Source organism: Argentina silus (genome assembly GCF_951799395.1).
Source record: "Argentina silus genome assembly, chromosome: 17".
Classification (NCBI taxonomy): Eukaryota; Metazoa; Chordata; class Actinopteri; order Argentiniformes; family Argentinidae; genus Argentina; species Argentina silus.
This window is the reverse complement of record NC_139671.1, coordinates 10,708,908-10,723,221: the sequence shown is the minus strand read 5'-3', so window position 1 is coordinate 10,723,221 and position 14,314 is coordinate 10,708,908. Positions and strand designations below refer to the sequence as shown.

At 45.8% G+C, this 14,314-nt stretch overlaps 1 protein-coding gene across 2 annotated transcripts in view; it reads right to left on the bottom strand.

The window, feature by feature from the left end:
• The window catches only part of fynb (FYN proto-oncogene, Src family tyrosine kinase b), a 36,745-nt gene that overhangs the window by 21,080 nt on the left and 1,351 nt on the right, over window positions 1-14,314 (bottom strand). For both annotated transcript variants that reach the window (XM_083688997.1, XM_083688996.1), the window contains exon 2: window positions 7,562-7,630. The gene's annotated coding sequence lies outside the window, so the exon portion shown is untranslated. The remainder of the gene's footprint in view (window positions 1-7,561; window positions 7,631-14,314) is intronic.

The window sequence follows — 14,314 nt, the reverse complement described above, 5'->3', positions numbered from 1 at the left end:
GTATCACTTTGATGAGTGAGTTGGGTGAGAAGGCACGCTGTTATGACACTACTTGGCTTCCGAGCATCTCCCAAGACTGCTGACTATTTGCCTGCTGCGCAGGAAACTCGAGGAAGTAAACCATTGTTTAGACACATTGCCGCAATTTACACACTTCCTTTCTCTTTTCACCACAGAACGACAAAGGGCTTTAGACCCAAGGTTAAACATAGTGTTGCAATATCTTATTAGAATAGATGGTGAAAAGAACACACACAGATACTCAGGTTATTGGTTTGAGATGGACAGCTTTAGTAACGTGAATCTGCTTCCCCTGTTGGTTTCAGCATGTTGTACACAGAACATGATTATGAATAGATACAAAAAAAGCAGAGTGCAAACTGTTCACTCAATTATGAGTGTGATGATTGTAAAGATGAATCAACAGCATAGTATCAACAGTAAAAGGGTAAAAAGAAACTGATCAGTCAACATATGGGCATCTGTTGTTTCTCAAAAGCAATTTTTGTTGTTGTTGCAGATTGGCAGTACAGCTGAGGCAGGATTTGAAACCAACACTAAAATGGGGCAATAAAAGATATAAAATATTTGTATTCAGGTCTAATGTGCCTCATTGTCTAAAGGTCTTTGATGGTCATCTATCTCTCTATTAAGGACATTGCACAGCAGATGAGTTCCATTAGGATCAATGTCACATGTTTAATTCTGGCCATGACATAAACGACACTTTTGAGAGAGACAAAGATATTGTTCTCACACTCTTTGCATTTGTGTCTTAGAGGAAGTGTCTGCACCCCCCCCATATCTCTCTGTGCGGTTAACAAGATCATGATGGTCTATCTTAGCAGCACCATCATGACTTCATACCAGGCTGCTAGGAGGATGAGGATGAGGATGTGGTTAACCATCATGCACCGCTCTCCAAGTGTAATGTTTCCATCGACTCTGCCTAGAACAATGTTCACAATACAGGAGACAGAGGGCATGTGAGCTGCTTAACGGTTAGACCTCACTCACTCACTCGCACTGAAAATAGCCACTCACTTATTCCATATGGAGGATGTTGGTTTTGCTGATGAGGCAGGTTAGCAAGCCCACCTCTATAAATAGGTGTGGACCAGGTCACCCTCTCTCCATTTGTGGGGTAACTCATTATGACTGATAATGTACATAGTACTCACCTACGCAGAGCGAGCTCTGAGTACCTGTAATGGAGGATGTCTTCCCTCAAGGACTTACTCTACGATTCTGTTGCCTTTCCGCCCACAATGGATACTCCATTACCTGGCAACCCCATGCATACTTCATGTTAGGATGAACGGCCCAGACAGATATAGACTGCGTAGCAAGTCATGCCACTAGCTCCATCCATCCCAGCAGCGGACCCAGCTATCCCTGATGCACAGCCGCCCATCACAACCCAACAGAGCGGTGTGTCACTTCAGCCCCCGTTGCTAGGTTACCACATTCCTCAGCACTCAGAGTACGATCGGGCCCTTTGGCTGCTGGCAAGGGGAGGTTTGCAGGTCTGGGGAGTGTCAACTTGAGAGAAGAAATGACGCAGGAGCACGACTAAAGCACTTGTTAATGAGGACAAGGCAGGAAAGAGGGATGCATTTGAGAGCTCTCTCTCTCTCTCTCTGTGTGTTTGTGTGTGTGTGTGTGTGTGTGTGTGCGCACACGCGTGTGTGTTTGAAAGAGAGTGAGGGATTGAGTGAGTGAGTGAGAAACAGAAACAGATAGAGAGAGAGAGAGAGAGAGAGAGAGAGAGAGAGACACACACACACACACACACAGGGTGGCTTCAGAAGCCTGTAATCTGCTCAGCCTCCAGTGAGAGGGAGTGTGATACAGCTGTGCCTCACCGCGCCAGTCATTGGTTCCCTGCTACATACATTAAGTCCCCTGCACAGACAAGCAGCTAAACAATACACGACCATGTTCGGATGGGATTTGAGACGCCGCTGCTTTGACGTGATTGCAGAACTTGTTTGGGATAATCTTAAGTATTCTCTCGTTCCATAGGCTTACAGGCATTGACTGGGCGGGTGTCTGCCTGTCCTGTATGTCCCAGGGCTAACCCGGTGAGCTGACAGGAGCAGGGACAGGCATGGGGCTTACTAATTTGATTCTTTAATTCAAGTGCAGAGGAACTGGTTTGACAGAAATAAATGAAACACCAACTTTCTGTCTGTGTGACTGAATGATATCACAAACGATCAAATGGTGTGAACTGGTGCAGAACTGAACGGTGACACTGACCTGCCATTCTCCTTGCTGTCTATTCCCTGGAAAAGCCTGATGCATCGTCTGTTAGTGTGGCAGTAATCACTGACTGGACTAATAGATAATAACACCAATATGTGAACTGTCCATGTAAAACAGGGTAGCTACAAGAATACCTTCAGATATACCATATGACTACCTCCACCGCACTGCACATCCACTACATTGCACATATATTACATATTATTAATACACTATACTGCAAATACACCCTGTTACTTATGTAATTCAGAGTGGCCTGGTCTGATGTGCCCCACATGGTCTTTACTAGTCATCGATCTCTCTATTAAGGGCATTGGACAGCAGGTGGGTTCCATTAGAATCAATGTCACATGTGTGTGTCTGCCTTAAAGGGCTGCTGCAGTGGCACATTTTCTGATGTTGCAGGAACAACGTGTTCACAACCTCCTAGATGACGACAGAGAGTGCCGAAATTCCCCTTAATAGTGTAATTAGAAAAAACTAATCATTTTTACAGCGTCAAAGAGCCTCAAGAAGAGATTTCGACAAGAGAGACACTAACAGTACAGTACGCAGATGATTGTTAGAGGTTCCAGAGTTAAATCCATGGCAGAAGAGGGTTTTCATTAGAAATGTGCTCTTAATTTCCTCCCCTGTCCAGATTGGCCAACTGTGGGGAGCCTCAGTATTAACAGAACAGCACACTGTTAGTGCGACCTCAAAGACCTCTCCAACGACAGGGCCAGGCTGAAGCACTGCCACGTGGATGATTCTTGCCCCCTCTGTGCCCACTTAGCCGGGCACGCTCTGCCAGCACATCTGCGTGGGAGTCTGCTGCCATAAATCCACTAAAATAAACATTCACAATAACCACACATTCTTGTTATGTGTAAGAAAGATAATCTTCCATTGCCAGCTACATAATCTCGTTCCCAGACACAATAGCCTGAGGAGGAGGTTCCAAGCGACAAGGTTCCACAAGATACTCTCAACTAATAAGGAAGAAGGAGAAGAAGAAATGTAACCTTCCATGAAATCACACAGGAAGTATATATAGAGACAGTTGCTGATTCAGCCTAATGTTGAAATCTGTTGAACCCAATATAACCCTATGTTCCTCTTCTCCAGTTTGGTCACTCATAACAGCAGAACATGGGTAAACCACCTGAGCTGGGCCTCTCCAGACCAGGCAGTCAAAACAGAGCATCAACCAATCAACCAGTAGCAGTGATTCCCCTAGGGCTGATGCTCGTTAGACCAGTGGCTACATAAAAGCCCTGTTTAGGCCCAGGAGTGAGCATATGGCCAAAGCCAACCATTTGTCTCCCCCTTGTCATCATTTAACATCGAACCTCCAACATGTGGAGCGCTCATGTAAGCTGCAGCTCATTATGGACAGCATGGAGAACAGCCCTGAGCAAGAGCAAACAAACACGACATCAAGGACTCCTCTAGCTCCAGTAAAACACTGATCCACACAGGCCAGGGCTGTTTAGTAGCGGTACTGACCAGCCTGGCCACGTTCACTACATTGATTCCAAACGTCACATTATTCTCCTGTGGAGAAGTGAAGTAAGCAGGACTGTAGATCAAGCTGTGTGCATCAGAAACGGACGGTAACACCAGAGAGTGAGAGAGAGAGTTTATTGGGGGGGGGGTCGAATTCAAACCCCAATGCTTCCTTGGGTTGAATTTGAATTTCTCTTTCGCACTGTGAATGGACATCAACCCTGCAGGGATTTACGTGGCGACTCGAGGGTTGTTTGTGTGGACGGCCATCTTGAGTGGGTAAAGATTAGGCTAATTTGCAGTCCGGCGATGTCCCCATGCTATGCAGGGGTGTCAGACCCAGCACTGTCAAGTGAAAGAGGCCATTGTCACCGTCCACCCATGTCCATAATAAGCCTATCCATGTGTAAAGCCATTAATTAAAGCCACCTGGTCCAGTCTGAGGGTTTCTCAGCTCCTCTGACAATATACCTGTCACGCCTCTCAACAGGGTGAGCAGTAAGTCTAAGCTGTACAATAAAGAAAGGCAGTCGCCATTGTTCTCCAGGCTCTGATTACTGCATCAATGCCTTTTCATGTTGGCCAACAAAATCAGCGTTGAGTGACACACATTCCGTCCAGTCAAGGCAATATGGCAACTTTCAGCCATATAGTCTAGATACACAAGTTACCCAGCCTGTAGTGTCTCGATGAGTGATAAGAATTTCTGAGTTAGCATGCTGATTGTACATCAACACACTGATTTAGGATGACTTATCCATGTGCTGGGGGGGGTGGGGGAGGAGAGACTTTTGGGCGTCAACATTACTGCTGGAGTCAGCAAGGCAAGGTGGGGTAACACACACACACACACACACACACACACACACACACACACACACACACACACAGGGGGGCCTCCTCCCACCCTACACACACATCCTGCAGCAGAACACTACACCACAGACTGCCTCAACGAGTGAGGGCAGCAGCTACTGCCAAGCAGCTAGAGACAGTTCATAAACTCCAAACCATGTCACTTCCTGACTCAAACAAACAGACAAATCCAGAGACACAAACGCATAAATAACCTTGATGTCGGCTCAGAGACAAACATACACGCTCTGCACGTGTGCCACAGCAGGCCTGCCTCCATCCACCCAGACCATTAAACTGTAGCTGCTGAACTCCTGTAGCTGCTGATCCAAGTATCCCCCCCCCCCCCCCCCCCCATCACTCTTTCATCTGTATAGTGTGTGAGAGAGAGAGAAAGGAGAGTTGGAGGAGAGACAGAGCTTCAAAAGGGCCCAACACTGGAGCTCTGGATTACAGCCATGATCACCAGGCAGCCACCCCTTAATCTCCCGTCTCCACCCACCCTTCACCCGCCCCCCACCCACTCTGCCTGCAGGTCGGAGACATGCAACCCCCTGATACAGTGCAGTGGGGGGAAGCTGTGTGTGAAGACATCATTGATGTGGTATAATATCCCCAGCGCTCCATGGAGGCAGGGCAGGGCAGGGCTCCTCTCCTCCGTATGAGGAGGGAAGCCTGCAGGTTGGAGGCGCCGGGATCGAGCGCACCACCAGGGCTCTTTGATGTTTCATAGAGCTGACATCTCTCTAGCGTCAAATGCAAGTCAGCGTTTCTAATATGTAGGTAGAGATGCAGGGAAAGACTAAGACCAGTCAAGGGGCTGACTGGTATGAAAAGCTGCCAAGCTGGGATAAAACGTGGGTAGGGCTCAATGGTTAAAGCAGTGGTCCATTAATGTGGTGAATACTAAATGACCACAAAAAAGCACCAACTTGAGGTACTGCAAGCAGCAGCAATAAAGCATGTCCCCATCTCAAGTTCAAGTGGAGTCCAGTGGTTTGGTTGGCCGAGGTTTGAAGAGGTGTGTCTCTACAGAAGTACCACCCTATACAGTATATAGGGTCTATATGTCAAAGCTTTCAGCCCTGTTGTAACAAACTGCTTCATTAAGCTAGCATAGGGGGAACAAAGGTGTGGGGAGAGAAAATGCCAACAGATGCATCAACAGAATGTAGCACAGCTAAAATAGGTTAGCAGTTCGCACCACCACAGCCCAACCTACACCTCAGCTCCACAGATTTACAGAAAACCACGACGGTTGGAGGGTCCCGCTAGTGTTCCTCTGACATTTCAGAAATTAGTTCACAGCCCACACCACAGTCATTCATTAGGGGGCACGTGGGAAGATGCAAAACAGATGACGACGGCCACTCAATCCTCCTTCAACAGCGTACTCAGTGCAGTAATACTGAACACAATGAGTTAATACATTCGCTATCCAGCTGAGTTTGTCATTAGACAATGAGATAATGAATAACACATGAAAGTGAGGAGGAAGAGATGGGAGGTCTTGCCATTTAAAAACCTCACTGGAATCAGTGACTCATTTCTAGCCCCACACACACATAATTGTTCCACTGATGATGTGTGTGTGGTGTGTGGTAGCGTGGGGTGCACCCCCCCCCCCCCATGTTCCTTTGCGTGCAGCCATCACACCGTGGCAGAGCTCATCCTCCCCCCAGCAGTACTGAGAGCATGAACACCTGTCACTACTCATGCACACGCTCTCCAGAGCCTGAGTCACGGGCCTCCATTGGGCCACTCTCCACAACCTCCACTCAGACTGGTGTTGCACACACGCCATGGTACTTTATCCTGCTGCATTAGCTCCATTACATCAGCTATATACTTAATGCCATTGCCAAACCAGATAATCTGATTTGATGTGGGGGGGGGGGGGGGGGGGGGGCATACAGGACTGAGTAGAGTACAGCTGTATGTATCCCTGCATAATTTATGCACCTGCTACTGTATGAATGTTGAATACCCAGCTGCCACCAGATTCCTGGAAGAAGAAGCCTCTTTATGCACCAACTGATTTCCACTCTGCCACTGTTGAGGAATTCCCCCCCCCCCCACCCCCCACCTCAAAAAAAAAGAGCTCCTTTCCATTTATAGCCTGTTGTACAGTTACTCCGGCGGGGTTTCCACAATATGTCCTCTTTGTCTGCAGGCTGGCCCTTAGTGCACTCCGCTCAGGAAGAGGAAACTGCAGACTGCAGGCCCTTTGGCAGGGCCAAGCTTGGACGGCTCGGCTTATTATATTTTGCCCAAATGGTCACAAAACAAGTGAACTCAATGCCCAGCAGAAGAAAGCCACTGTGTTGCGGCGCCTCGACTGAGATACACAGTAGACTTAGACAGAGTGCTGCTGCTTGATGTGGATAAGTCATCTGGCATCTGAGCCACTGTGCCCCTCTGGGAAAGGAGAAGCACAGCACGCAAAGACAGGGATTATGATCAAACAAAAACAAAGATTCATGTTTTTCCTTGTAGAAATTCCATCAGTTAGGGAAACGGTAAAAGGCCTGAGAAAGCTGGATAAGTGCTCAGCATGACTGCTCAGAATGGTTGAATGTGCACCCAGTGACCCCAGATTAACCTGATGGTCTTGTTGTGGGCCAACCCTGACAGAGCTTTGGCCTGCATCGCATAGAGGATTAAACATGGCAGGGCCATAGAGAGAGAGAGAGAGAGAGAAAAAGGGAGATTCTCTCACGCACACGCGCACACACACACGCGCACACACACACACACACACACACACACACACACACACACACACACACACACACACACTTTGGGTGGGGTTTACAAAGATACAGTACAGCATGAGTGCTTGTAGCATAACTTTTAACCAGCGGTGGACAGCCAGTGTGTGTGTGTGTGTGTGTGTGTGTGTGTACGTCTGGTGTGCGAACGGTAATTAAAGCGTTAGCGCAAAGCCTACCTCTGGTTTTCAGTGTATCACGATCTTTATTTGCTCCACATTGCTTTGTGCACAGCCAAAACAAAGGCCCTGTAGGGAGAGAAGGACATTCAATTATTCATTATCCCATTCAATAAAACATGAATATCAACTGTGTGTGCCAGTCAATGTCATTTACTTTTTACTCCAAAAATTCGGTCTTGCAATTCTATTTCCACAACCCTTCAGTCTGCTCCTAGCTAATGCTGCGGGACGTTGTGACAGACCGCGCTCTGTGAAACAGCGACCTCAATATCTGTCTATTTGTAAACAACAGGTGGCAGCGCAGAACACATTAGGTGCCAGGCTTAATCAAAAGCCTGTATGATGGCCTCATTTCATTTCATTTAATTTCCTTTCTGGCATTTCTGTATCAGGCAGGTGGATGGGACTTCTCATTCATTCAATCTTTTGAGCTGCTATAAGACCGAGGAGAGCTTATTCCATCAAGTATCTGTCAATCAAGTGCTTCATATACAGGTGTAACAGTTTTGCCTCTGGCTACTGGTAGCACGTCACAATGTTGCTCATGTACGAGGCAGGATGTAGGATAACTTGAAAAAACACCTACCCCATTTACTGAGTATGCCAACTTAGTGAACTTTCAAACGACAAGCGGAAGCATTGACTTTTTAACAACAACAACAGTATTGCTATACAAATCACAGCAGTAATGAATCAAAGCACAACAAACTCTACATCCACAACAATTCATTATGACTGAGAGACCAAGGTCTCAAGTAGCGCAACCTTTCACACAGCTTTACCTGAGCTTGAGGTTTATGTACTATTTGCAAATCAATTCACACAAAGGAAGAAAGCAGGCCCACAAAATGAACGCCTTGCCAGCACTTTGAAGCGATTAGAGGAGGAGGCGTGATTCTAGACGTTGTTCCACAGTGAACTCTGTGTCCTTAGGGTTTGAGGTTAGCTACATGGCACATTTACAAAATGCACTTTATCTAAAATAAAGAGTGTGAGTGTCTCCAGAGCCAAATCTGTTCCATCCCATTAGCCACAGATTCAACTTTAAAGTAGTGGTCTGTTAAACTAATGTGTCTGATGCTTTCTGAGTCATATATATAACTGTCAGACCACAGTAGCCTTCCACAGTGACTTCCCTTGGTGAAATGACATTATGTTTATGACTTTATTGTAATGGGTTTGAGAGAATAAACATGAGATACGGAACTACCAAAGCTTGCTCTTCTGTTATTCTCCAATTTAATGAAGTCTTAATATACGGGCTGCCGAAGTACACTTCTCATACTTGACACTTCTCAATCATATGGATTAGCAGATACAGTACACACACGTGCACACACGCACACGCACACGAGGCACACACACACACACACACACACACACACACACACGCACACACGCACACGCACACGCACACGCACACACAAGCACACGCACACGCACACGCACACACACACACACACACGACTGCCTTAGCTCATGGAGGGGCGTCATCCAGCACAGGCCATAGTGTTTGCAACACACCTCGTCACAATGTAAATTGTGACAGAGGAGAGGACGTAAAAGCTGTTGTTATCCCATATCAAACATCAAAATCACCAATATGGAAATGCAAAAGGCCAAAATGAAAATCAATCAATGACAATCAAAAGGATTGGATTTGTATCTCACTACTACTAAAGGGCTCAGACATCAGTCAAAGCAAAAGATCATTCAGCAGGATTAAAAAGTTCTGCCAGACACCATCCCCATTCCTCAAGATGACTTTTTTTCCATTGAGGGTTGTAGATCTATTTAGAGGGATGTGTTGATGAAACTGAGAGGGAGTCCCAAAAATACCCCAGCCATACTCTGTATGGAAGGGAAACATGTGATTTTCGGCCCCCTCCACTAGCAGTAAATTGCCATTTAACTGTCCCACATGTCTGCTCTGTCCACTCCACCGCCCCTCTCTCTGTCTGGGCCTCCATGGCGACGGGCTCCCAGCAGGCCTGGCGGTGGTGTGAGTGAGTGAGGCGGAAGGCGGAGGTGGCGTAGCCCCAGCCCGGGGGGCAGTGCTGGCCTGGCTGTCTTTCATTCCCAGCCCCTCCAATAAAACATAATGGCACAGGCCAGGGGCTGCAGGGGAAAAGTCATTCAGCCACACACAGATCACATGACCGGCCCCGGCGCACAACGAGCTCAGTCATTCTCATTCCTCTGCTCTTTCTTTATTGGGCCAGATGAGAGGAGCACAAAGCCGGGCTGATACACAGTAGGCTCCACAGAGGGGGGACCACTCTCCATGCACAGGCTGCTGGGTAGGCAGGCACCATACAGATACAGCCAGAGGGGTCACGGCGGAACCATAGCCCCCCCCCCCCCCCCCCCCCGCCTCTCCCTCATGCTTTTTATTTTTTTACATTTCATTCAGAATCTCCCTTACCCATGTCATTAGACTTTCCCTTATCCATCATTTCAGGGCTTGCTTATCAAGACTTTCGAGACAGGGGAGGCTGGTGGAGTGCGTTTGATACCATTCCTCATTCCGTTCTATGCATTACAATGAGCCTGTCGTCCGATTTTTTTACCTTTACCAGCCTCACCTGGTTAGAGGAAAGTTACAAGCTAAATTGTTATGACGAGCTTAGATATTTACAATATAACATGCCTACCTGTATGTCTGAATTAGCTTGTGACAAAATTGCAGTGCTGGACATTTACACTAATTAACACTAGTCCACCAAAACAAGAATAGTCCACCACTCTCCATCAACACACAGATATGGCCTTTGATTGACAGGGCAGGTCTGACTCTGAGCCGACACCTCTCACAAAGAGACTGACTGACAGAGGCGAGGTGGATTGATATGGACAAACATTCTCACAGCCAATGTCTCAAACAGGAGGAGGACTAGTGGTAGTGGTGATACATTATTACAAAACTAAAAGGTTTGAACATATATAACCTATTTATCTTAGAGAATGGGTTAACATCGGGCACTTTAACTTTAATCTGGGCTTATGTTTGTCACCACACAATAGTCAGAGCCTCAACTACTGTACAGTACATGCAACGCGACAATGAGCATATGATATTTGCTAAAGATGAGCAACCTTGCTGAAACAAACCCCAAACGTAGTCGAAATAGACCCACGTTATGCAGCTCCTTTGTTCCCACAGTAATTAAAAGAGAGGATGGCGTATTAACATTAACCACGGCTTGGGGCCACTTTGACGCTTTCCAGGGGGTTCAAAAAGGTAAAGCTCTACATACTTGTGTAAATATTTCTTTATCCCTCGGCAATGTCTGAGCATTTTAATGGGGCATAGTAGTGAAGGTCTGGGCCTAGTGTGCCAGAAGGGCACCGATGCTGAAGCCAAGATGAGCAATGGTCTCATTTGTCAGCCTCCAGAAGCTGCATCAGCATTGCAGAGAAATGACGCTGCAGAGGCGACGGAGAGGAGCAGATAGCACGGAGGGCAGAGAGTCACGGCGCCACAGACACTGTTTACGCTAACTAGCCTGTATAAAGTATACTGTCACTTGGGTTTCTATTGTACGTCACTGATGAGGCTACTCACTACCTCAGTGTTGAAGTAAGATTCTTGCTTGCCCATTGCTGGGGAAACCGGAAGTGTGAGAGTCTTCCTGCTAATAACTGAATCGTTCACTACGTCTTGAGTTGAAACCTATAGAAAATGTAGCATGAAGTATCCAGAAGAGTGCATTCATGAGTATGATTATGATGCAGTATATGGCCAAATTAAAATTCATAGAAATTCATAACACTGAAAATCAACATTGCGTTTTTACACAGCAGCACCCGCTCCGAAGACAGAGAGGTCCTGTATTGTTGAGACAGAACAGAGCCTTTGTAACACACGTGTATTCATGACATTAAACTCAGACTGCAAGTTTAAAAGCATTAAATATGCATGAAACTCTCTGGGCCATAAACATACATTAACAGAACACTTTTGTTTTCCCCTGAAAATGCAAACAGTTAACATCAGTGCACTTGCCATCAGGGCAACATATCATTAATAAATTACTCACTCATTAACATATTGTGGGCCGACTGTATTCTCCCTCCATTCTCTTTCTCAGTGCAGACAACACCGCCCACGTGATTCATACTTTAATATGGAGTGGTAAAGCCACTCAAATGTTTACCATTTATACGTGCTACAAGTGAAGTAAGTTAGCAGGGCTCCCTTGAAAAATAGATTTCTTTCTCAATCTCAGTCTCAATTTAGGGTTAGGATTAGTGTTACTTGGATAAATAAAGGATATATACACAAGTCTAATCTTATCACATAATACTTACACCCCCTAAAGTAATCAGTATGAAGTTACTGTATATTCTCTTAATTTTTCTGCAGGAAATATGCGTATCTGTTGTGCTCCCAGCTGTGCTGAAAGCTCCAGATGATGTGGTGTAGATTTGGCTAGTTGTTCAGACAGCAGCATGTGGCGGAAACCTGTTATAAGAACCTACCATTGCTGCTCCACGACTTGCAGTGGTAAGAATATTTGGGTTAGTGGTTGGCAGAATCCATGTAGGCCTATTCATTCAGCTATATGATTTTAAATATAGTCTTGCCTGTTAGCTCAAAGGAGCACCAGAACACTGTAAAACTCCTGAATACAGGCCTGCATTAAAGATGAAGGGTAAATTGGTGTTGAAGATATTTAAAAAAAAGAGAGATTAGCCTAAAAATAGACAAACGGAGAAGGCCCTGCTGCTATCAAACCGAAAGAGCCTTACAATTGAAGTTAAGGAAATGTAATGCTTTTCATTTGGATGAACCCAGTAATCAGTTATCAGAAGTCTCAACTGAAACTCGTTTATATTTCTTCCACAGACACACACACACACACACACACACACACACACACACGCGGGAGAACTGTATGGGTTTATAATGGCGATTGTGTCTGTTTGTGTGTGATGATATCTGCTTTGATCTCTGGGGACTTGATGTTAGACAAACAGTTCCAGCTAATTGAATTCCTTTGAAGGAATATTCCCAAGATGGCCATCTCCATAGGCATCAGTTAACCCTGTTTATGACAATCTTTCATGCAAGCATATCAGTTTAACACATCATTTCATCCCATGATATTACTGCTACAATGGCATATGGTTGGTTTTCAATGGTGTTATTTTCATGTTATTCTTTCAGGGAGATTCTAGGAAATCTTCAAATGCTACTGTAAAACACCAGCCCTTCTTAACGCTACTGTTCAAGTTGCACATGGAGGGGGACCATATGATCTCTTGCTCTCACATGTCAACCAGCTCAGTCATACTCTGCATTCATCCATAGCTAAACATTTACTCATCTGTAAAAAGTACTTAATTTGAGCCTATCAGCATGTCAATGAGTGAACAAAAACACACAGAGACACAGAGACATCTTTCATCTCCCCACTAGATGTACTATGACACAAAGGGCAGCATTGTTGCGCTCCCTGACCTCCAGAGCAGTGGCCTGGTGCTGAACACAGAGAGGCAGCTCAGAGAGCCCACGCACGACCTGAGCCCATCTGACCATCACTGTGGGCTCGGCCGCTATGTGATGACATCAGCACCACTGATACAGGCCTGTTCACGGACAGTTCCAAATAGACCCCGCCTTCAGAGGAACAGGGTGAGAGGACGTCACACAGAAAAGAGTATACAGTAGCTCTCAAAAACGTGACGCCACTTAACCAAATTGTCAAATCTTAAGCACAAGTGATTAAAGTGACACATTCAGCCCTTTCAAATTGCCTAACCGTGACTGTGATTGATTAGGCTGAGAATGACTCTGCAGTAGGTTGTCATGCTGGACAAACTGTTGTACTTTATATGGTGCTACGTATCCCAGTTAAGATGAGAGCAGATGATGAACAGAAGCGAGTACAGACAGTATGATCACTGTGTGTATGTCTGACTACCGTGTGAATGTGCCGTCGCGGTTTTGTTTCCGGTATGACAGAAGAGAGCACCAGCATCCCATGCTGTCACAGGATAAACACAACAGTGAGCAGAAACATGGTGGTTTGGCAGCACAGCTCTACAGGGTTGGAGGATGAGACCCAGCACCATCCTGTCTGACTAGGCTTACATACTGCAGACAGGGGTCCAGGTGCCAAGTGGTGAATTACTGTGACAAGATTTTGCCTGCCTCATCAAGATCAGCACTCAATTAAAAGAGTGTGAACCCTGTTGTTTGTATTTGTGGCTTCTATAAAAGTTGATGTTTCAGGATGAACAGTGATTTCTGTGGTTTCCAAGGCTATCTTTGTGCATCTTGCAGAGATTGCAGCAGCAGCCTGCTGACAGGCTTCATAGACAAAACAATGATACTATACCATCCATACCTGACATCAAGCCAAACATGTGGACCTGCGTTCTACAATTGTAATACAAGCAGCTCAGCTTTGTTATGTAGGATTTCTGGTAAGTCAAGTCAGCAATCTCTCTGCCAACCCCTGGCATAGGTCAAAAACCAACGGAAACAGGATTTCTGAAAATAGAGATAATAGTCCTATGTCTGAAACCCAAAAGGAACTGTCCAAAAGTACACTTCTTCAATATGTTAGAAATATACATCCCAAGAATCGTAAAAAGCAATCATTCTTATTTAAGTACCAGTGCAGGATGTCACTGAAATAGTAAGCAACTTCAAGAGGAAACCAAGAGATGATGAAGAAGACAAGATAGTACTGACATCAGCTTCCATACCGGAAAACATTATTCAAACTAGCAACCTAAATG